The sequence below is a fragment of the Ambystoma mexicanum genome, chromosome 4p, assembly GCF_040938575.1.
Source record: "Ambystoma mexicanum isolate Mex_15411 chromosome 4p, UKY_AmexF1_1, whole genome shotgun sequence".
NCBI lineage: Eukaryota > Metazoa > Chordata > Amphibia > Caudata > Ambystomatidae > Ambystoma > Ambystoma mexicanum.
In genome coordinates this window covers 906,974,125-906,996,022 of record NC_090927.1, presented here as the reverse complement: position 1 = coordinate 906,996,022, position 21,898 = coordinate 906,974,125, and the positions used below count along the sequence as shown (strand labels likewise).

The 21,898-nt window shown below is 45.7% G+C and overlaps 1 protein-coding gene across 4 annotated transcripts in view; it reads left to right on the top strand.

Annotated features, from left to right (window-relative positions):
* The first annotated feature begins 439 nt into the window (after positions 1-439).
* The window catches only part of ANKRD6 (ankyrin repeat domain 6), a 1,122,185-nt gene continuing 1,100,726 nt past the window's right edge, over positions 440-21,898 (top strand). For 2 of the 4 annotated variants that reach the window (XM_069606490.1, XM_069606489.1), the window contains exon 1: positions 464-638. The gene's annotated coding sequence lies outside the window, so the exon portion shown is untranslated. Of the gene's footprint in view, positions 639-21,898 lie in introns of all 4 variants that reach the window. The other 2 variants (XM_069606486.1, XM_069606494.1) reach the window with 2 other exon arrangements.

The window sequence follows — 21,898 nt, the reverse complement described above, 5'->3', positions numbered from 1 at the left end:
CCCCTTTACCCAACGCCCGCCTCCCGCTCCCATTGCAACGTCAACATGACAATGGCGTTGGCTGTTGATATCCCCTGCATGTAATTTACACTTGTTCTAAAAAAGAACCTGACCGTGTGAAATTCAGACGAGCAGTAAATGCTCATTTTGGAGAATGAACGTCCAGTCGCCCTGTTTTTTCTTTGCATTCTGGAAGTCCCCGTTGCAAACAAAAGAGTTTAGCGCTTTATAAATAACATTAAAAAGAGAAAATAAGTGAATTGCTATGCTTAAAAAAAGGGTGGTGATTCAGACCTCATAAGGCAATTTAATGCATTCCATTCTCTTTAGAGTTCTATTTTCCTGCAGTTGCTTATGCATTTTCACAACAAGGCCACTAGATGTCGATGTTGTATAAGAAATGGTTAGTGCAGTTTTTTCCAAATAACCTTTCTTCCACAAGTGTACTGCACCTGGAGAAAAAGTCAGAGGAGTTGGCTGTGGGTGGGAGCTCACTGGACTGGATCAAGGACCAAATAGTTTCCAGGGGGTTCAGCGGCGGGGCATTCCAGGCCGAACAGTATTGGGGGAAGTGGTTGGTTTGGACGTGACCTTCAGCTGTAACCAGGACTGGGTAATTCATTGGAGGAAATGGACAGGTAGGGTATTTTGTTTACAGAACGGTGCGTTTTTTTCTTGTCATTTTGCAGTATCACTTTCTGCGGGCGTTTGCTAACTGCAACTTGGACTGGACAGTCACTTCCTGTCACGCATGGCTGTGGGCGCTGGTTCATTTAGCGATATTTGTATATGTCTAATAGTTGTAATGCTCGAAAATCTGGCTGGTAAACAGGAGTGGGCGTGCGCACCAGGTTTCAGCCCAGTGCCTCCCGCAGAAGCAACCGTTCATGTTTTAACGGAAAGTGGAACTCCTCAGGTAAAGCTGATCAGTGAGACTGGCCAGGAGGCAGGGTGGACAGAATGGGGGGTCTTTCTTGAGAAACAATGCGAGATGTTTGGACGAGTCCAACCAATAAGAAGTTGAGAGGGGTGCTGGTGATTATGCTTTACATGGACGATATTTGCACGTCGACTTTCCAAGAAACGTGTCGCAATACGCACCGTTAAATTTCTCCTTCGCCTCACCTGACTTGATAGTCGTACAGTCCAAAGTGTTTCAGGATGACAAGGCTTCACTAACTCAGTTTGTCTTGGTTAAATATGCCACGCGGATAAACTGCATTTTGTGTAATTCCCACAGGGATTAATTCTATTTTCAAGACTGGAGTGTTCCTATTATGAATTGGTATCTCCGTTATTTTTGACTTATTGCACAAAAAACCCAGACTCGCTTATGGTGGAAAAGGTTGCTTTAATGTGACAGGCCAAAGCTTACAAATAACCGCTTACCTGGCTCCCCTGGCTTTACAGACTAACAAAATATTTAAGCAACCAATTATTAAATGAACACTTACATTTTCTTCAACGAATAAATCATTAAATAGTTCCCCTTCCTCCCTAACTATCATGTTCCCTACCGTCTCCTTCAACTTCACAAGGCGCCTCACTTTCTCCCCGGGGCCATGCCCCTCCAGGTTCAATACCTGTTCCCCGGGGTAGCCCGTTTTTGCAAACAGTACCACCCCATCCTTTCCCGCACCATTCCCCCATTGTGCTTCCCTCCCCCCACATCTAAAGGGGCCATGCCCCTGGCAACAGAAAAACCCTCCACCCAGGTGTTCTTTCTGCCCCACCCCTCTGATCTTTCACTACTTCCAACTCCTTACGATATCTCCCACCAGCAAGGTCAAATCCGCCAGATAATAACTATTCCCGAAAACTGACAAGTGGACACCATCCTCTCTCAATATCATGAATCCTTCATAAACTATTTCTTTTATCCAAAAACCTTTACTGCCGACGAGGCACAACATTTTACCATCTCTCTGTTTATCCCCTTCCTTGCCCGTTCTATCGCTCCCTCACTTCTCGCTCCCCTCCAAACTCTCCGCGGCAACAACTTAGTCCAAACTACACATGCTTGAGGCCACAATTCTCGGACCCATACCAAATCCCTTTTCATTTTTCTAGGAAGAGCCACACCTGTATTTCTTAACAGGTAATTTTGTCCTGCATGAATGATCACCCCCTCGAGACCTATAGCGTTCCCTCAAACCCACCAACATAGGCAGCAGCTGATCCCAGCCAAGCCCCCCTAACCCGGACCATCTTACCACTGCCTCTTTATAGCTGCAACACAATTGCCTGCCAAAAACCCATTCCTCTGCTTTCTTCCCGCCCATTAAACAATAGAATGGCCCACGAGTAAATCTGCGGCATCTCCCCAGACCTCTGTGCAGCATCTGAAAAAGAAATTACGATGTCACTTTCCCGTCACAACCACTCTAGCACATTCCACACTCCCGTAAACCCCTGATCATATTTCAAACAGCCCCTTTACCCCAGCCCTAATATACCCTTTGTACTTCCCAGACCTCCACCGTCCTAAAGTCTTCACCTTATCTACCGATAAGCCCAACCAGCTACCTTCAGATGCCTTATCCATCCTACCTCAATGAGTTCCAAACTCCTCCACCTATTCCCCCACCGCTACTAACACCTTCCTAAGGCAACCCATCCTCACCTGGCCATCTCCTTATTCCCTCTACGTAAACACCCCCGGTCCTTTCCTACCTGTTCCGCTGTACTTTGCACCTTTAACCCCCTACTTTAAACAATGCACCTACTCCCACTTAGACCCCCTTTCTCCTCTATCCTATTACCCTCCTGCTCACCCTTGCCCCACCCTCCCTCATCTTCCTACTATGGCCCTGTGTTTCCCACCCTGCACCGGGGCCCACATGCACCCCCGTCCATGCAGGCCCCTTTTCCTCATTAGTCCTCTCCACCACTGCACCAGGGGCCAAAACTGCGCCCCGTCCATGCATTCCACTTCATATAACTTATTCTTCCAGCTCCTAGCGTCCCTTACCCCAAGTTTCCCACCTGCACCAGGGGCCCTAGTGGACCCCGTCCATGCAGGCCTTTTCTTCATTACTCCTCTCCACCACTGCACCAGGGGCCAAACCTGCGCCCCCGTCCATGCAGTGCAATCCATATAACTTACTCTTCCAGCACGTTGCATCCATTACCCCATTTTTTCCACCTGCACCAGGGGCCCTAGTGCACCCCCTTCCATGCAGTCCCCTCTCATCGCTTCCCCCTGCCGCACCAGGGGCGCTCCCGCACCCCCGTCCATGCAGTCACCTCTCTTCCTTCCCCCCAGCTGCTCCAAAGTTCAAATGAGCCAGGTCCCTATCCTGTGCACTGTCTCCTGCCCCTAGTGCGAACCGGGGCTACTACTGTACGCTCAAAGTTGCGATATCCTCTTAACCTTGTCCCGGGAGGATAGCTCAGTGGTAGCGTGTGCGTCTTGGAAACAAGACGACACGAAGCAACACAGGTTCGATCCCCAGGTCCGTGCTTAGAAAACCTCTGGGTGTTTAAGCGCGTTATAAATACGTAATTAAGACAACAAAAAAAACAATTACGCAACTAAGAAGAAAAAAAACAAACAATTCCTGTAACAGCGCCTCGATGCCCACGGACTGTGTGAGCGCTTTATACATGTAAAAATAAAATAAAAAAATAAAAAACAAAACCTCTGTCAGTCTCTCCGTATTTACTCTGTGCCGCTAATAACCCTCTCACGTTCCCCTAAAGCTTGCTCACCTTGTCGTGGGGCAACCGTGAGCGCTTCGCCACCATCTTCCCTGCCCTCCAACGACGGCCACCAACCCTTCCCATTTTCCAGTTACACCCCCCCCGCGGCCCTCCACTACCCTACCTAAGCGTCTTCCTCCTCACCCCTCTCCTATCCTCTTGGGATCACCCCCCAAAACCTCTCCTGAAACTTTGCGCCCCCCTCTCCTTTTGCGTTAAACGAATGCCCGACCTGCAGGAACCCCCTACTTTAAATGGCATGCGGTCCTACCCGCTCACCCCCTTTCCCCGCTCCTCGCCCTGTCCCACTGTCCCCTGCCTGAAGACAATATATAATCGTATTCTGCCCCGCACACCTGCTGCACTCGTGTTTAAACGTACACATCATCCTTGTGCAGCTTTCTTTATTGAAAGCCCAACATGCTATTGATGGCTGACCCCTGCCTCCTACCCCCACCCCTTCTGGGGCGGGGCGACCAAGAAAGGGCCGGTAAGGCACGGGTAAGCCGCTTGCCGTGTGTACCGTTGGAGCTGGCCTCGTCGGCGCCATCCATTACAACCAGAGATCCATATCTATCCCCCCTCAAACCGCCTGACTGTCCTCCGCCAACCTTGCTCTAAACTCCTTGTCATAACGCACCCACGCGAAGCCCCCAAAACTTGTAAATGCCTTTCGGATCACATCCATGTATTCTAGCAGAGCCACACATCGCTTCGGAAATTTCTCGCAATAGGCACTCGCGCAAATAATAAATGCTGAAGTCCAATTTTCAATTGTCACTGGTACCTTTGGGCGCGAGGCTAGTTCTCTCTCCTCCTCCTTAGAACCCTCCTTTGCTCTCACTTCCCTATGAAGCAGCTTAAACACATCCACAAATTCCCCTGCCTTAATCTTGTCCTTCGTCTCTGCCATCAAGTGCGCTCCCAAAGGTTTTGTGATGCCCATGTATGGTAGCTTTTTCTCCTTGCCCTTCACTTCAACCTCTTTTCCTTTTGAAATCTGTACCTCGAGCGCCAATGGCTCAATCACCTTGTCCGTTTGTACCTCCACCGAGCAATTTTCCCTTTCTCCCACCAAGGCTCCAATAGCCTGTACACCAATCTCTCTCCTTACCCCTTGCAATCCAGACCCTTAATTTCCTGCCCCCGTTCCCGTGCCCCCCTCTGCCATGCAGTTGACCCGCCCATTTCCCGCTCACCTCTTTCCGCCCTGCCATCGCCTGTCTGCGGCCTGACCTCCACTCCGATGCTCTTCATCTCCTTCCTTACCGGGCTCCTGCTGCGGGGACAAAACATGTCAGCATTCTCATCCAGCCAAATATTCCCCCGGCCACTTGTCCCCCAAACCCCATGCTCCTGTCTTTCACAAACCTCTATACCAACCCTTCTCACCCCCCCTTCTTCCCTCCCTATGTCCTTCATCCTCCCACTGCTCCACATATTCATCCCTCCTATCTTCATTACCCCTGAAATACCATTGCTGGTGCGAGCACATGCTCGGGTTGAGTACATCCTCTTCTTGCGAGCCCGGGGCGTCCGCCCCGCCCCTCCTTTGATGACCGTATTGCATAAATAATCTTAGCGTTTTAGAAGACAGAATTGCTAAGCGTGATGGATCTGTTCCCAGGCTTCCCCAACTGGAGGCTGAGCTGGATGAGGCGAGAGCTCCGTGTGTGCACTGCAGACACTTGTACATTTGCACGCGTTTGATTTCCGTAATTCTACTATTTGTTGTGTAAAAGCAAAAATGGGCCCAGAGGATGACCGTTTGTGGGATTAATGTGTGCGTTAAGGAATGATGTGGGAATTCAGATGATGCAGTCTCAACTTAGTACTAACGATATCCAATTAATCACGCTAATTTGGTTTGATGAGAGCTTAATGAAGGAATGTTATAGATATATTTCAAATGTTTATTTTAATCCTAAATCCTCAAAATTGACATCATTCCTATAAATGTCATTGTATTTATTAGCAAGCAAATGATGTGGAAATGCTAGTAAATCATTGTGCTTGGAGATTTTAATAGTCAGTGTCTTGACCCATGTTTTTATCAGAACTCCGTGAGGGGTAGTACTTCTGCACTTTTAAGAGCAAGAGAGCTGCAAATTGGAGAAGAATTCACAATGAGGGGTTTATCAGTGGTAAGTGGGAACATAAGGGGCGGTATGCTTGGGCAGATAACCGATCAATATCCACTCTTCATTATATGTTTCTGTCGCAGGATCTTAGGTTTAGATGCTCTGAGCTCCTGGTGAATGAATTAGGAACGAGTGACCATTGTTTTCTCTCCCTCACTTTGGATTTGGACTTGGGTTCAAAATGCAGACACACATTTAATTGTGGAGGTAAACCCTAGGAATCGCTCTTTGATATGGAAACCAGGTTTGGCTGAGGCCTTTAACAAGGCGATTCTAGCCGGTGACTCCAATTCTATAGATGTGTTGCTTGACCCTGTATCATATGACGCAGCTGTTCAGAAATTGCTTCAAAATGTGTTTGTCCAAAAACTTCTGCGCTCGTCTTCTGTATTGAGAAATATGCATAATCACGTCTTCGACATTATGACAAGGGAAACAAAGCGATCTTTGCGTAGGTCACTAAAGAAACTGAATAAAATGCTAACAATTTCAAAATGGATGTCCATATGTTAAAGATGGGTTATAAAAATTGGATAAAGGGCCATCAGACTATTTCGTATGCAGCTGATGCTGAAACGATGTTGGCAGCTCTGCCTCTAGTCAAGAAGCATGCAGCGACTTTCTGTCTTCTTTTAAAAGCTCTGTAAACAAAGATCCCTTCAGTTGCAACGAATTGCAGCGGAGGTGTGGGAAGACCACATCTCTAATTTATATGCATTGGCGGGAAAGGAGTTCCCTCCGTGTAATTTTAAATAAAGGTGGTCAGATTTTGTGATAATGGACCTTGAAGTGTTGAAGCATTAATTGCCAGGTCAAAAAAATGTAACGCACCTGCCCCGATGGTCTTGCCAATGCAACTGTTAAATCTAATGTTCTCCTGTGGACAGGAATTTTATGGCCCCTTTTAAAAAATATGTTGTTAAATGTTATTCCATGTTTTTGGAAGGAAGCATTAATAGTTTTGATATACAAGAGTGGGGACAGGCTGTTGCACAAAAACTTCTCGATTCCTCAAGTAAGATATTTGGTAGTTATATCCTCCAAGAACCACATAATTGGGCTACCTCAACAGGGAGTCTTGATGCAAATCAATCTGGTTTGAAGACGGGAACGGGTACTTCACTAAATGGTTTTTGTATTAATCTGTTACAAGTGCAGTGAAAGTTGGATAAACGTTGCTTTTGAGCCTTTTTGGATATAACGCAGGCCTTTGACTCTGTCAATAGGGTGGTTTTATGGGCAACATTGGACAATATGGTGTGTCCTGAGGGCATTCTTAGTATTTTAATAGCCCTCCACTCTGAGACAAAAATAAGTGTCTGTTTGGATCAAGTAAGGCATACAACAAAGTGGATACCCGCAAATCGGGGTCTTTGCCAAGTCTGCGTACTTGCACCTTTTCTTATTAATTTTGATATTAGCGAACTTGGCGATACTTTAAAAAATGTTTTAAAACACCCTCCGAGGCTTGGCAAAATGTGTTTAAATTACTTGGCCTATGCAGATGATATTGTGTTATTTGATCTAATTCCGATAGGCCTCCAACATTCTTTGACGGCAATAAACCTGTACTTCACAAAGTTGGATATATAGTTAAACATTCCGAAAGCTCAGATTCTGATTTGTGGTAATTCATGCAAAGTGCACTAAAGGAATTGATTTGCAAAGCCTGAAAAAGCGTGCCTTAACTAGTGCCACGGAACAATGAGTGATCGACTGGAAATTTGGCCGCTTTTCAGCCGTCTTTAAATATTACTATCAAAAGATTGTGCCACGCCTACTTTATGGCGTGGAATCAGGTTTATTGCCATCCAATTGGGACAGATTTGAAGCCTTAATATGGAGAAACGTTACTTCAGGCATGTCCGATCTCGATAGTAAGGCATGAACTGGGGCCCTCATTCCGAGTTTGGAGGTAGCCATGGCGCTATTTGCGCCATGGCTGCCTCCAAACCCGGGTCCGTGTCCAGTCTGGGTGAATGAGGACTTACCGGGACATTCCGACCTGTGCGGACCCGGTAAGTCCCCATTCACCCGACCATTCCCCATTCCCATTTGAGCACCCATAGGGCTCAATGGGAATGGGGAAGGCGCTAATTACGGGCCTGCTACTAGCAGGCCCGTAATTAGCGCCCTGGTCCCTTAGCGGGACCCCTAAAGGACATGTGGACCGACCACATGTCCCGTGCAGTTCCCACTAAGGGACCTCGGAATTGGGCGGTAAGGGATTACCGGCACCGGTCTCTTTACTGGTGCCCGGTATCCCTTACCGCCCAACTCATAATGACCCCCTAGGTCTTATCACCTTGCGTGCACGAGCTCTGTGGAATCCGCTCCAATTGTTCAGTAAAGTTTTAGATCCTCCACCTTATACTCTGTTTTGTGAGTTAAATAAATAAGGACTGGAACAGTAGTAGCTTTAAAGTTCTGCGGACATGGAAGAAACAGCTCCTTTGTACCATTACTATATAGTAACACCAACAGGGACCCATTCCCGTCCTCCTGTTTACATGGGAGGATGGAACGCGAGGTACCGACACGTCAGCACACCTGCTGACGTGCCGCATCGCCTCCGTTGGTCGCTATAGCAACCACATAAACGCTTCAGTACAATGCGCGTCCACGCAGGCGGTCTTGGCAGAGAAAGAAATGCTGTAGTAGCGAGGTAAGACAGCTACATCGCACTACAGCAATTTGAATTTAATATAGATGTTTAACCTATTCTAATGGAGGTCTATATGACTATTACTTTTACAGCTCAAACCATTCATGTGGAAACTAAGATCGGAGTTCCTAAGATAAAAACTAATTTCTGATATTCAGCACACAGCAGATTCCGTATGGTACACAGCACGTAGGTTTTTAACCATAGGTGCTGATTATATTATATGTTTTCATTTTGTTTATAGCAGCAAGGCTCAAACATTAAGGTATGAAGGAGTGAATTGTTTATTTAGAAGATAGCTTGCATGAGAAACAGTTAAAGATATATGTTCTAACGCTACAATGACATTTTTTTCTCTTTTTGTTCTTTGTTTTTGGAAACTGACAATGGCTGATTTTGGTATGTATGTTACATATACTGCAATATTTTATATGTCACTGTAACTTATTGTTCTGTTATATTGAAGCCCTGAGGATGGAGCGTGACTCCAAAATGCATCAGCTTTTCTGCCATATTTTGACCAAGGAACTGTTTTGAATTTAAAGATTGGTTGACGTTGGATTAAAATATGTTTTGAACTATGTCCAGAGTAGTGTGAATGATTGTACACATTTTTCATAGAGGTATCATATAATTAATACATTCAATTACAGGAAAGAAACTGGAATACCAAACCTAGTATAGCTAATAAGCTTGGCTTCAAGCCATATGAGAACCTGTGGCATTGCTGTGTGGAAACACCTAACTTTTGTCTCTTGGAATTTTGTAGATCCCAGTGTCAGAGGTTCGACTAAAGCCTGATAGCTCCTACTAAACCGGACAAATTATATGAGAAAAAGGGACCAATCGTAGAATTAATTGTGGAGCCCGCTTCTTCCCCTGTTTTCCATTTTTGACTTGACACATTTTCATAAATCTTCCAACTCCTCGCAGAGCTCGTTTCATTTTAGTACATGGCCCATCCCCCTCAGGTTTTCCATGAAGCAAATGCCTCAATAATCAAACATGGTCACTCTGGGGTTAATAGACCCCTTACTCGTCATGGTATGCATTTAGTTTTTTTCCCCTCTTCCAGGGCTTCATGCCATCACTCCCGATTTACTGGTGTTTATTGTTAGTTTTAGATCTGCCATAAATTCAATGTATGCATTGATAAGCTTTTGGAGGGCAATCAGTGTCCGAGCAATGAGGACCGTATCATCAGCATATGCAAGCAAAGGGAATGCTTTAGGGCCCACCCAGGGATAATCTGCTTTTATATTCCGCAGTACTTTAAACAGGTCATTTATAGTTATTTATTTATTTCATTTGTATAGCACACATACAATCCGGAGGCATTTGAGGCGCTGTAACGGGTACAAGTCAACTAGTCAAGCTATGTCATACAATCATGTTTTTGTCATGTAAAAACAAGGGTAGCGGAGGTACATTTGCAAGGGTAACACAGTTACATTAATCGAGTGGCATTATCATATATATTATCATAGAGTACAGTGGTGTAGTAGGGTTATTTATCTGACGAGTAGGCAAGTTGGGCAGGGGGAGTTAAGGGTTAGGAGAAGAGCTGGGTTTTGAGAGCTTCACGAAAGATCCAGTAGAATTTCTCAGCCATCAAGGTGGGGGGAGTCCGTTCCAGAGTTTAGCAGCAAGTTACGGGTAACTTGAGCCTCCGGCCTTGCATCGCTTTACTTTGGATACGATTAGTCGATCACTGTACGGGGCCCTAGTGGTTGTTTGGGAGTGAACCTTGGTGATTATCTGGGTGAGGTATGGGGGTGCTGTATTGGAGAGGCACTTGTGGGCCATGGAAAGTGTTTTAAAGGTGATGCGCTCCTGAATGTGGAGCCAGTGTGCTTCTCTTCTGGCTTTGGAGATGTGTTCTCTTTTCGGGATATTAAGGGCTGCTCTCAGGGCATTGTTTTGTGTGATTTGAAGTTTGTGGATGTTTCCAGAGGAGGTGTCTGTGAATAGGACATTGCTGTAGTCGATCTTTGAACCAATTATCTCATGGGCAATGGTAAGGCAGTTATTTTTGGAGAGGAAGGGCCTGGCAGCATAGAGGACCTTGGTGGCGTAGGCTGCTGAGGAGGCAATTGCGCTTACTTGTCTGGTCATAGTGAGTGAGGTGTCAAGGTAGACTCCTAAAGTCTTTACTGTGGATGAGACGGGGATTGAGCAATTGTCAATCTGGAAGGCTGTGTATTGATCTTTCAGCGTCTTAAGGGATTTGGTGGGCTGCCAATTAAGATTTCCATTTTGTCGCTGTTGAGCCAAAAATTATTTGCTGCCCTCCATGCCTGTATTGTAGAATAGATCTTGTTGAGGATGTCATAGTCATCTTGTAGTTTCCTGAGAGAGGGATCAGGATTTGGGTATCGTTGGCATAGTTGGTGTAGGCTATGTCGAGGGAGTCTAGGATGTTAAAAAATGGACTGCTAAAGCTATTGTATAGGGTTTGGGTGATGCAAGACCCTTGATGTACACCACAGTGATGGGAGAGGGAGAAGCATTAGCAGTCTCAGAGAAGACCCTCAAGACCCTACCTTCCAGGAAGGATGCAATTCAAGCAGTAGCGAGTGGAGAGAAATTAGCATAAGTGGTAAGGTGGTGGCAGAGGATTTGGTGGTTGACTAGGTCGAATGCCGCAGATAGGTCTAGGAGGAGGAGCGGGACAGAACATCCTTAATCACTGATCTCGCCTAACTGATTTCTGAGGTCGAGAAGGGCAGATTCAGTACTGTGCCCGGGGCGGAAGCCAGATTGTTGCATCCCTAGGATTTGGTTGTCCTCTAGGAACCGCTGAACTTGCAGGTAGGCTGCTCTGTCCAGGACGTTTAGTAGGAAGGGGTCAGTGGTGATTGGCCTATAATTGTATGGAATGGCTTTGTCTAGTAAAATGTCTTTCAGGCGAGGGAGGAACCATGCTTCTTTGAGGCTAACTAGAACGGTACTTCCAGAGCAGGATGCGTTTATGAAGGCTGTGGTGAAGGGGGCTAGCAAGTCAGCACAATCTTTGATGTTCATCTCCTGCCACTATCACCTCGCCACCCCCCCCCTCTTTGAATTCAAAGACATGACTTTAGCAGAAGTTACCACCCTCCTTAATTCCATTGAACCCTCCAATTGTAAAGGGGACGCCTGCCCAGCTCAGGTCATCAAGGATTGTGCCCCCACCCTTGCCCCCTTCATTACTGACTTTATTAACGCCTCATTCCAAGCCGGCCATGTTCCCGCTGGACTCAAGGAAGCTTGGGTTCGCCCACTCCTAAAAAAGCCTTCCCTAGACCACCTGATCCCGGGCAACTACAGGCCCATCACCACTTTCCTTTTTCTTCTAAAAATACTTGACAAGTCAGCATACGTTCAAGTACAAACATTTCTGGAAGACAACCACCTTTTGGGTCTCCGGCAATCAGGGTTCCGGCTTAGGCACGGTACCGAAACGGCCCTCCTTGATCTTAAAAACCAGATGGATGACATAAGGGATGCGGGCAAACCTGCACTACTCCTCCTCTCCGCTGCCTTGACCTGGTGGACCATAAGACCCTTTGCCACAATCTCTCTACTGTAGCTAATTTCTCCCCCAGTGCTTGTAAATGGATCACCTTCTTCCTGCAAGAAAGACCAATGAAGGTCTTCTCCGACCATGCATCAGCCGACCCAAGCATCATCCAATGTGGGGTCCCACAAGGGTCGTGCATCGCACCCACCCTCTACAACCTCTTCACGAGGCAACTGTTCAAAATACTTGACGCACTGGGCATCTCATACACTAATTATGCTGATGACACCCAAGTGATCATCCCCCTCACGGGCGATTACGTATCAGACCTGAACACCCTTGACACCATTTACTCAACGATCCAATCATGGATGGAGGAAAACTGGTTATGTCTCAACAGCGAGAAAACCGAACTTCTGCTGATCGGATCCCCCTCGACCTTGAGCAAACTGGACAAGCAATACACCTCATTCATCGTAGACAAAATCCCCATCACTGTCTCTCCAGCAGTGAAGACCCTTGGTGTCTACCTTGATCCCAACCTCACAATGACCAGGAAGGTCAATGCCATTGCATCAACCTCAGCCTATCATTCCAAACTCCTTAACGCAGTAAGACCCTTCTTGTCCCAACAAAATTGCCTCACAATCGCCAGAGCGATTATAGGCTCAAGGTTGGACTACTGCAATGCCCTTCTCATTGGTACTGCCAGAAAAAATCTTGCTAAACTCCAGCTGGTCCAAAACAACGCCCTCGGGGCAGCCATGGGCGATCTCGCAGAGGCCACATATCTGGGCTCAGAAGACAGGTTCATTGGCTACCCATTAAAGAAAGAATTATCTTTAAAACTCTTGCCCTGACCCACAAGTGCCTCCACGACCTAGCTCCTCCTTACCTTGCCAATAGGTTCTCCAAACCATCTGCTGCCAGACCATCCAGATCCGCATACTCCAACATTCTAATCGTTCCCAGGACACGCAGAGTACGCGCTGGTGGTTCCAGCTTCCCTGCAGTAGCTGCCACCACCTGGAATGCCCTTCCACCGCACATCAGGCAAATTGACTCCCATACTTCCTTCCGCAAAGCCATCAAGACCTACTTGTTCGTATAAACCTGCCTTTACCTTAGTCACTTGTGTCTGGATAAGTATCTATTGCTGTGTAATCATGTACCGCAGCTATCAAAGTGTTCCTTGGGCAGCTTCACTGTAACCCTCTTAAGTAAGCCCTCTTATTCTCCTAGCTTTCAGCGCCTCGATGCCCATGGGCTGTAGTGCGCTTTACAAATACAAATAAATAAAATGAGGGATGCAGGGTATATATGTCACCTTTGCATTTTCAAGGTTTCAAGCTTTTGATCGGTTTGAAGCCTTCACTTTCGGAGAGGTCACTGAAGAAGAACTGAGTGGTGGAGGGAGTGGGGGCGAGTGCAGCTATTACTTGTGGCTATGGGGTCTTTGTTGAATTTTGCTTGTTGTGCAAGGATTTTCATCTTCGGGGTGTCAATTTTACCTAATAGTGCCGCTTTGATGTCTGAACACCAAGTTTTGTCTTTAGTGAGTGTCGTGGGGTGTGGGGCAGGAGATTCAAGTTCTCTGAAGATGGTAAACATTTCTTTTGCATCAGAGTTGGCATTGCTGATTCTAGAATTGAATGAATTCGATTTGGCTGCGATTGTGACAGATTTATAGAGTTTGGAAATTTTGGTGAACTCATTTTTCAGAGTGTCGGTGGGATCCTTTAGCCAAGTAACTGGGGTTGTCATTTCTGATTGCGCAGTTCCAGAAGGTCGGGGGTGAACCAAGAGTTGAAATGTCTGACTGTTTGGATTTGTGTGGATCTAGGGGGGGCTATGGTGCTCACTGCATCAGAGAGGATAGAGGTGTGTATATATCCACTAATGAGTTAGGGTTGGAGTCGAATGGGGGCTGGAGGCCAGGGGTGTTGAGCAGGTGCAAGATGTTGTCTCTGGTGAGCTTCCGAGAGCCTTCTGTTACTGCTGCAGGTAATGGGTTGGGTGTCGTTTGGGGTTTTGAAGGCTGTGGGATGGAGAAGTGGCTGATGTGCAGGTCTGACCAGGGACGGGCCTAAATTAAGGTCTCCTTACAAGATCATTTTAGAGGAGGCTTTTATGTTGTCCTGGAGAATATGAAGTAGGTTTGACTCGAAGTTATGAAGGGGGCCCGAAGGGCGGTAGATGAGGTTGATTTTGATAGTGCATGTGGGTGATGGTGAGAGTTTGAGTGATAGAATGTCAGTGTTGCCATTGAGGGAAGTGTTACACCATTAGAAGGGAAAGTATTATCTAGCTATCGGGGTGACACCACGTCCTCTGGGGAAGGGTCTGTCATTCCGGAAGATAGTGTACCGCGTGGGCATGGCTAAGAATAGGGCAGGGCCACAGGCTTCATGAAGCCAAGTCTTAGAGATGGCTAGACTGTCGAGGTTGTGTTTGGTGATCGGGACGTTGATGTCTAATGCATGGGCAGGCAGTGAGCGAACATTGATGAGGGCGCAGGTCAGGAGGTGCCCTAATTGGGAATGGCTTGGTCAGAAGGTAGGGCAAGTGGCTGATGTCTGGGTGCGGGTGTCATGAGATTGAGAGGTTGTGTGGTGGCATAGCATTCCAAGGGTGGTCTTAGGGCTGACCTTCAGGATGCCAGTGGAGGCGAGTCATTGGGATGACAAGTTCTTTCTAGGACTTATCACTAGTATCGAATGCAGGGTTGAAAGTAGAGCTTGGGAAGTTTGAGGTTGTTTCCACAGTGCAGTATTTGTCATAATTGCCATTGATATGGGGTGGTAGCATTGTACTTGCCTTCGTGTTCAAGGAGCTTATTGCTAGGTGAAAGGAAGCAGCTTGAGGGCCGTTAGTGGTGATGCTCGTACCTATCCTGAGTCTAGGGTCCTCGTTTGCACATTTTGGGGTGTTGTTTGTAATGGATTGCTCCAGAAACGGGTTTCTATGAGATAACCGGCTGCCAGTTGGGGTCAAGAGCGCACACAACACAGGTGTTGGAGGGGGTGCACCAGAGGTTTGGGTAGGCTGTTAGTGAGAACAGAGGCATTGGGCTGCTTGTACTGTTGGGAGTCCATCCATTTTGGTGCACGCAGAAAGCAGGGGCGGTTATTTGTGGTGAGCACGTGTATGTCAGAGGACATGCTGGTGTTTGGCGAGCGGTCCACTGCTATAATCGATGGGGATTTTTTTGCTGTTCGGATGGATGATGCTAGTATGCTTGTAATTGTATTGGGAGTTAATGGCCGATTCATCACATGCGCATGCGCGCACAAAGAGGATTGTGGAGGCTGTAGTTCCTGAAACGGAATTTGCGCGCCGTTTTGTTTCAATGCAAATGTTGCGCTTGCACATTGAGTTACTAGAGGGAGCGCCCGGGGTGTGAGGAGGGCAATGCTAGCGTCTGGGACCGAGTTTAGACTGCAACTAGCGTTACTGTTTGCCAAACTGGTTATGCTCTTGCTCGTGTTTGGACTACACTTACTAGCCTCACCCGGATGCAGTACGAGTGGCTTGTCTAAAGTTCTTATTGCTACCCGTGCATTACGTGAAAGCTCTGCATAACTAATTTCTTATTTGAGCAAGGTGCTGGGTGGGTAGAGAGATCACATACTGTGCTGCGCACTTTTACAGTCTGTGCAAGCCGTAGCCTTGAGTCCAGAAATACTTGGGGAGTCCAATACCTTATGCACAGCATGTGTAGCTCCACGCTCGATGTGGCTGAAACCGGCAGAGACTGCCGGTAGAGGCCTTGAGTCTTGGCCTTCTGTGGGGCTAGCTTTGCCTGCCGGCACAGGGGGTTCACCAGACAATCATGGTGCTGCAGGCCCAGAGCATCCTGGGAGTCTGGTGTGCAATGAGGCACAGTGGCATCCATCGTGGAGGGTTCGAATGGGCCTCTGTCATGACTCGTGTCAGCTCACCCTCAGTACAGTCTTTTTCCGTGAAGGCACGGAGGCTGCCCTAGCGCCTCGCACACCGCCAACATTGGATGAGCTACTTTTACCGGCATCCCAGAGCAAAGTGTGGTCACGTGACTCTCACGTGACGTTTCCCTTGCTTGCCTCGCTGTGCGACTATATGTGCAACTGAAGAACACCGCTCGAGTGCTCCTTAACAGTTGCATTTTGCTATCAAGTTAAGTTGCGTTGTATTTCTGTTTGACCCTCTGGTTTCCTGACTTCTGACCTGTTTCCTGACTACGAGTTTTTGGATCACCCTGCATATGTGTCTCGGTGCCTGGTTTCCTTCTCCCTCGTAAGCTCTCCTGACTACCGGACCCTTGGGTCCCCATCCGACTCTGCTACTGTCTTGTCCCTGAATTTGATTCAGCGTTCCCGCTATGTTCCTCCTGTCTGAACAGAAACGCTGCCCATTGGCACACTTCTTCTGTTTTATGTGTAACCGCTGCATGTGGAATTAGGACTCCCCCTGCATTTAATCAACATATTGTACAGCCACGGACATTTGTACCTATTCTGTTTAATCCCAGTTTTTCTTTTTGCACCACAAACTCACAAACAACGTCTGGTTGTAAGTCGCCTATACCATCATAAGGCATCCTACTTCTAAAGTGACCAGTGGACGCTCTGCTGGTTGAACTCTTGGTCACGTCCTTTCTTTTTGGTGGATTTCAATTGGGATGCTTTGCTGTTTTCTTTATTGGATTCAACCGAGGACGCTTTGCTGTCTTATGTGGATTTTCTTGGGACGCTCTACTGTTGGATTTTATTTGTTTTTTTTAGTTTGCGCCCTCGTACCGTTTGGGTTAGCTATTTTGGACTTTCACTTCTGGGGACTATTGTCACCTGTTGTCAACACCACTTCCTGCTTCAAGTAGGTTCTTCGCTTTTCCACTAACATTGCAGGTAAGAGTGGGGTTGCAGAGGGTGGTGTGGCGGCGGGGACTCGCTGATGTAGTCAATGCTCATGGTATCTATCATCTTTGTCCTTTTCCCTTAGCTCTGTTGCTGCTCCTGACTTTTCACCCAAACTCGTGGCTCTTGGGGGGAAGGTTTTTCTGTCTACGGTCTACTGTTCATTGTCTTCATTCTGAAAGCGAACAGTCTGCTTGTGGGGACACTTCTAAACCAAGGGCAAGCACTTCAGGGGTATCTTTTTTAGGAAGAGGCCAAAGAGAACAAGGAGGGGGAAAAGAAAAAGGACGAGATGGACCACAAACGAGATACCAACAGAGGAAAACCTAGTCATTAACTTGTCCAGAAGAACATTAATACAATCAGAGATAAACACTCTTCAAAAAGGCTTAAGCTTCTTACCCACGTACGATAGCTCCTTATTTGACACCAAAGTAGAAGTACTCAAACTGACAAGAAAAACGAAACTAAAAATCTTTTTTGATGGCTTAGAAGAACAGAAGATCCAGACGGATGACTAAACTTACAAAGAGTTTAAAACAAAGAGCACGTTCATGCCACCCTGCAACACCCCGGCAGTCAAAATCTTTGAGAAACAAGTATTAAAAGATCTGGGGAAAATCAAATTTACCAACACCAAATATAAGAATCTGAAACCACACGAATTAACACTCCTGAAAGAACTGTACGGGGATGAATCTATAACTATCAGACCGGCAGATAAAGGGGGAGCGCTAGTCATACAGAATTCCATACATTATGACAAAGAGTGTCAGAGACAACTAGCAGACACAAACACGTACAGGAAACTGGATAATGATCGAACAACAAGGATCATGAATGATCTAGAAAAAATACTTGATGACGCGGAGGAAAATTCTTGGATCAGCCACCATACACATAAATACTTACAGAATTTACATCCACGCATCCCGAATTTCTATACTTTACCTAAAATACATAACAACCCACAAGAGCCACCGGGAAGACCCATAGTGGCAGGCATCAACAGCATTCTACAGCAAATTGGGAAATATATAGTCTATTTTCTTCAACCGCTCATTCAATGCACACCTACCTACATAAAAGACACTACTCATTTTTTTACAACAACTGAGAGCAATACCTTACGTATCTACAGATATACTATTCACCCTTGATGTGAAGAACCTATACACATCTATTCCCCATTATTTGGGAATCAATGCAGTCGAATGGTTACTGCTAACTACTGAAGAAATGGAAGCCAACAAGGAGTTTCTGATCATTCTACTAGAATTTATTTCAAAGAATTCATACTTCAAATATCAAAAACAATATTACTTACAGATTGCTGGAACATTTATGGGTGCCACCATGGCACCCACATATGCTAACACTTTTATGTATACATTTGAGACAGATCACATCCTCAGTCATCCTATATGGAAAGCCCATCTACTTATCTGGATCCGATACATAGACGACATTTTTGGTATTTGGACCCACAGTGAAGAGAGTCTATTAACTTTCTTTGAAGATCTTAACAAATTTGACCAGAGAATCCAGTTTACTCACGAGTACTCTAAGGAAAGCATACACTTCTTGGATGTTGCAATTAAGTCTAAAGAAGGGGGATACCAAACTAACATCTATAGTAAACCCACTGATCGCAACAACTTGTTGCACAGACTCAGTTTTCACCAACCAAGCCTCATACGGAACCTTCCGTATAGCCAGATGCTACGAGTAAAAAGAATTATCAGTGACCCCTCCGACTACACCATGCAATTACAGAAAATGGGAGAAGAATTCACTAAAAGAGGATACAAAGAATGTGAGATTGTTGAAGTAAAAACTCGAATAAAAGACATCAACAGAGATGACCTACTAACGAAACCAAGGAAAGTTGGAACAGATCCACCACTTGTATTTGTGACTAAATACTCAACACAGAGCAACCTAATTAAGTCAATAATTAAAAAACGTGGCAGATATTAGCATGCAACCAAGGAATCGAACATTTGTTCAAAGAACTACCGACATTTGCGCATCAGCAAAGCAAGAACTTAAGGGACTATCTAGTACAAACACACCCTCCACTGAAAAAACCTGAAACAAAACGTAAGGGAACATTCCCATGTTTACAGTGTAGTAACTGCGGCTACATACAGAAAGGACAAAGCATCAATCACCCACACACCGGAGAAAAGTTGTTACTAAGGGATTATGCAACATGCGATACAGCAAATATCATCTACGCAATTAAATGCCCATTTGGGCTATACTATGTGGGGCAGTCGAAAAGGAAAGCAAAAACACGCTGGAATGAGCATCGCTCATGTATACGTAACAAGAACACCAATTCATCGGTGGCAAAACATTGGACAGAGAAGGGACATAATCTGGCACAGATATGCTTCATGGTGTTGGAGGTCATCCACAGACAAGGTCCTCATGAAAACGTACAACAGAAACTTGATAAGAGAGAATGTTTCTGGATCGACAGACTAGGAACTCTTGCCCCAAAAGTACTTAACGAAGAGATAAATTGGTCTTGTTACTTTTAACATGTAATCTGTATCATTATTTTTGTTACTTAATTTACAATCATGCACAAGTGATCCACGGAATAGTGAGATTTTTTTTTTATTGGATTTTCCCTTTTAGGTTGTTTTAAAGAAAACGTGGATGAGATTTACATGAAGATAGAGAACAAATTGTACCTTAGACCAATATATAGATCTATTTAGAACTCCTGATACCTTTTGGGAATGTTATGTATATATGCATATATGGGATGATCGTGTTATTAACTTGTTATAGGTGTCTACTACACAGTTTCTAGAACTCTAATTGATGCATACACATTACTCGAAATTGGTTACCACAACCATGAGTAAAGCGGAACAGGTACCTAGCTTACTGCCACGTTGTTGATCTGCATTTCAAATAGCCATGCAGATTAGCAGGTAGATAGCTACACTATCCAAGTGCTCACCAATCCATGAATACGTAAGTGTTTTCATATTAAGCTCGTAAGTAGACAATGGGCATTACAGGAGGAAAGCGAACACATCCGTCTAGCAATCGCACACTTTATTTCACACTGAGCGATCGCTATCTAAATCGAAGTATCTTGCAGGTTGTTCCCCATTCCCGGTCCCTGGTTTCCATGGGGACACGGGACGCAAGGGTTTGCAACGTTGGCACGTTGGCCGCCACAACGCAAAGCCACGCAAACGCCATTAGGGCTTTCAGCACCCGCGAGGACGCGATCTATGCGAGCGAAAGCGAGTTGCAGTGACACATGGTAAGTGATTTCCACAGCTATTTAAATTACAGTCAGACAGGATTCTGTCAACAAACTCTAAGTTACCAACTTAACACTCGACTCAATCCCCGTTATGTATGTATTCTTCTATACAGATCACGCAAGAGATTTTTTTACTTCAAAGGAGCACCCAGACTCCAGGTATAATACCCCACTTGCATGCATTCTTTTTTTGCAATTAGTACTTCACACATGTGTATATACTTATAATTACTCATCCTTTCCATTTTTAAAAATCTCTTTAGATACAAAATCGTTGACTGACAGGCAGTGTCCATGTGGACCATTATTTTCTTGGTTTCTTTTCCTATTTTCCTATGTTTTTTTACAAACATGGATTTGTGTGTACCTTTGCAATTGATAGAATTCCTACTGAAGTGAATTTGCGGTTTCTTTTTCCTTTCCCTATATCTCACTATGTAACCTTACGGGCTGATTGATATGTAATGCTATTCTATATCATTTTTGGTTTTCAAATGTACATTTAATTATTAATCTGAATTGGTATTTGAATTATGGTTTGATGTCGTTAATGTAGATAAAAAATTTGGTTTAGGCCCTGACAAAGGAGCGGAGCTCCAAAATGCATAGACATATATGACCACATAACTTTCCAGTCAGCTAGGAGACCTGTTAACAAGTGGTATATGAAGCAAATACTATGAAAGTAAAGACTTATGGTATACATATACGACAACGGAATAAACTAATTGTGATGTAACAATTAATTATGAACTTTTTTGATGAATTATTATTATACCTACAAGCACCTTCAACAAATGTTTTTTCTAACAACTCAGTGTTCTGAGCAATTACCTGAGCACCAACCTTAGCGGGATGGTACATCCATCTTTTCTCCTTCTCGACACTTCTGTGGTTGCCTTCACTGGATCATGACAGACTCCGAACCCAGTGCTTCTTCCAGGGTAGATGGGGTTGCATGTCTCCCTGTAAGGACGGGGGACCTGTGTCACAATGAGACCGGCGGAGACTGCTGAAGGGTAAATAAGACTGGAGCGGGAACACAGCCTTGGCGTACTCCAGTATCAACCTCAAAATAACCGGTGCATTGGACCTGGTCCCTAAAGTGGACCCAACAATGTAAGAACAACGTACCCTGACATGCACACTAAAGAAAATTAAGCACTATGTAAATATCTGGACATTGGGCCTCATTACGGGTCCGGTGGTAACCATGCCGGTAAAACCAGCAGGTAGCCGCCGAACCCTTAATGAATTACCGGTGCTACCAGGCTATTCCAAGTCCGGTGGCTGGGAAGGCAGGCACCAGTAATTTTGTTAGTCCCCATTCCCATGGACTGGGAATGGGGACACGGGAGCACCGGTGCCGGTGCTCCCGTGAGAAATCTGTGAGCTGGTGCGGACCCGCCCGGCATGTCTAACCCTGGCAGGCGGGACAGCACCCGCCCACAGAGTTGTACTGTGCCGGTCCGTAAACAACGGTGCCGGCACTGTTGTTTCCGGAATGGCACAGTTGTAATGAGGCCCATTGACTTGCTATGCATACGTATTAATATTCCCCCATCTTTGCAAAATGTGCTTTCCAAAGTCTAAAAGCCTTTTCTTTGATATGGATAGTTGGTTCCACAGTTTGTCGACCACAGCATATTTTGATTGTTCAGCTCTTCAGTGCTCCCACCCTAAAACATGCACATATTG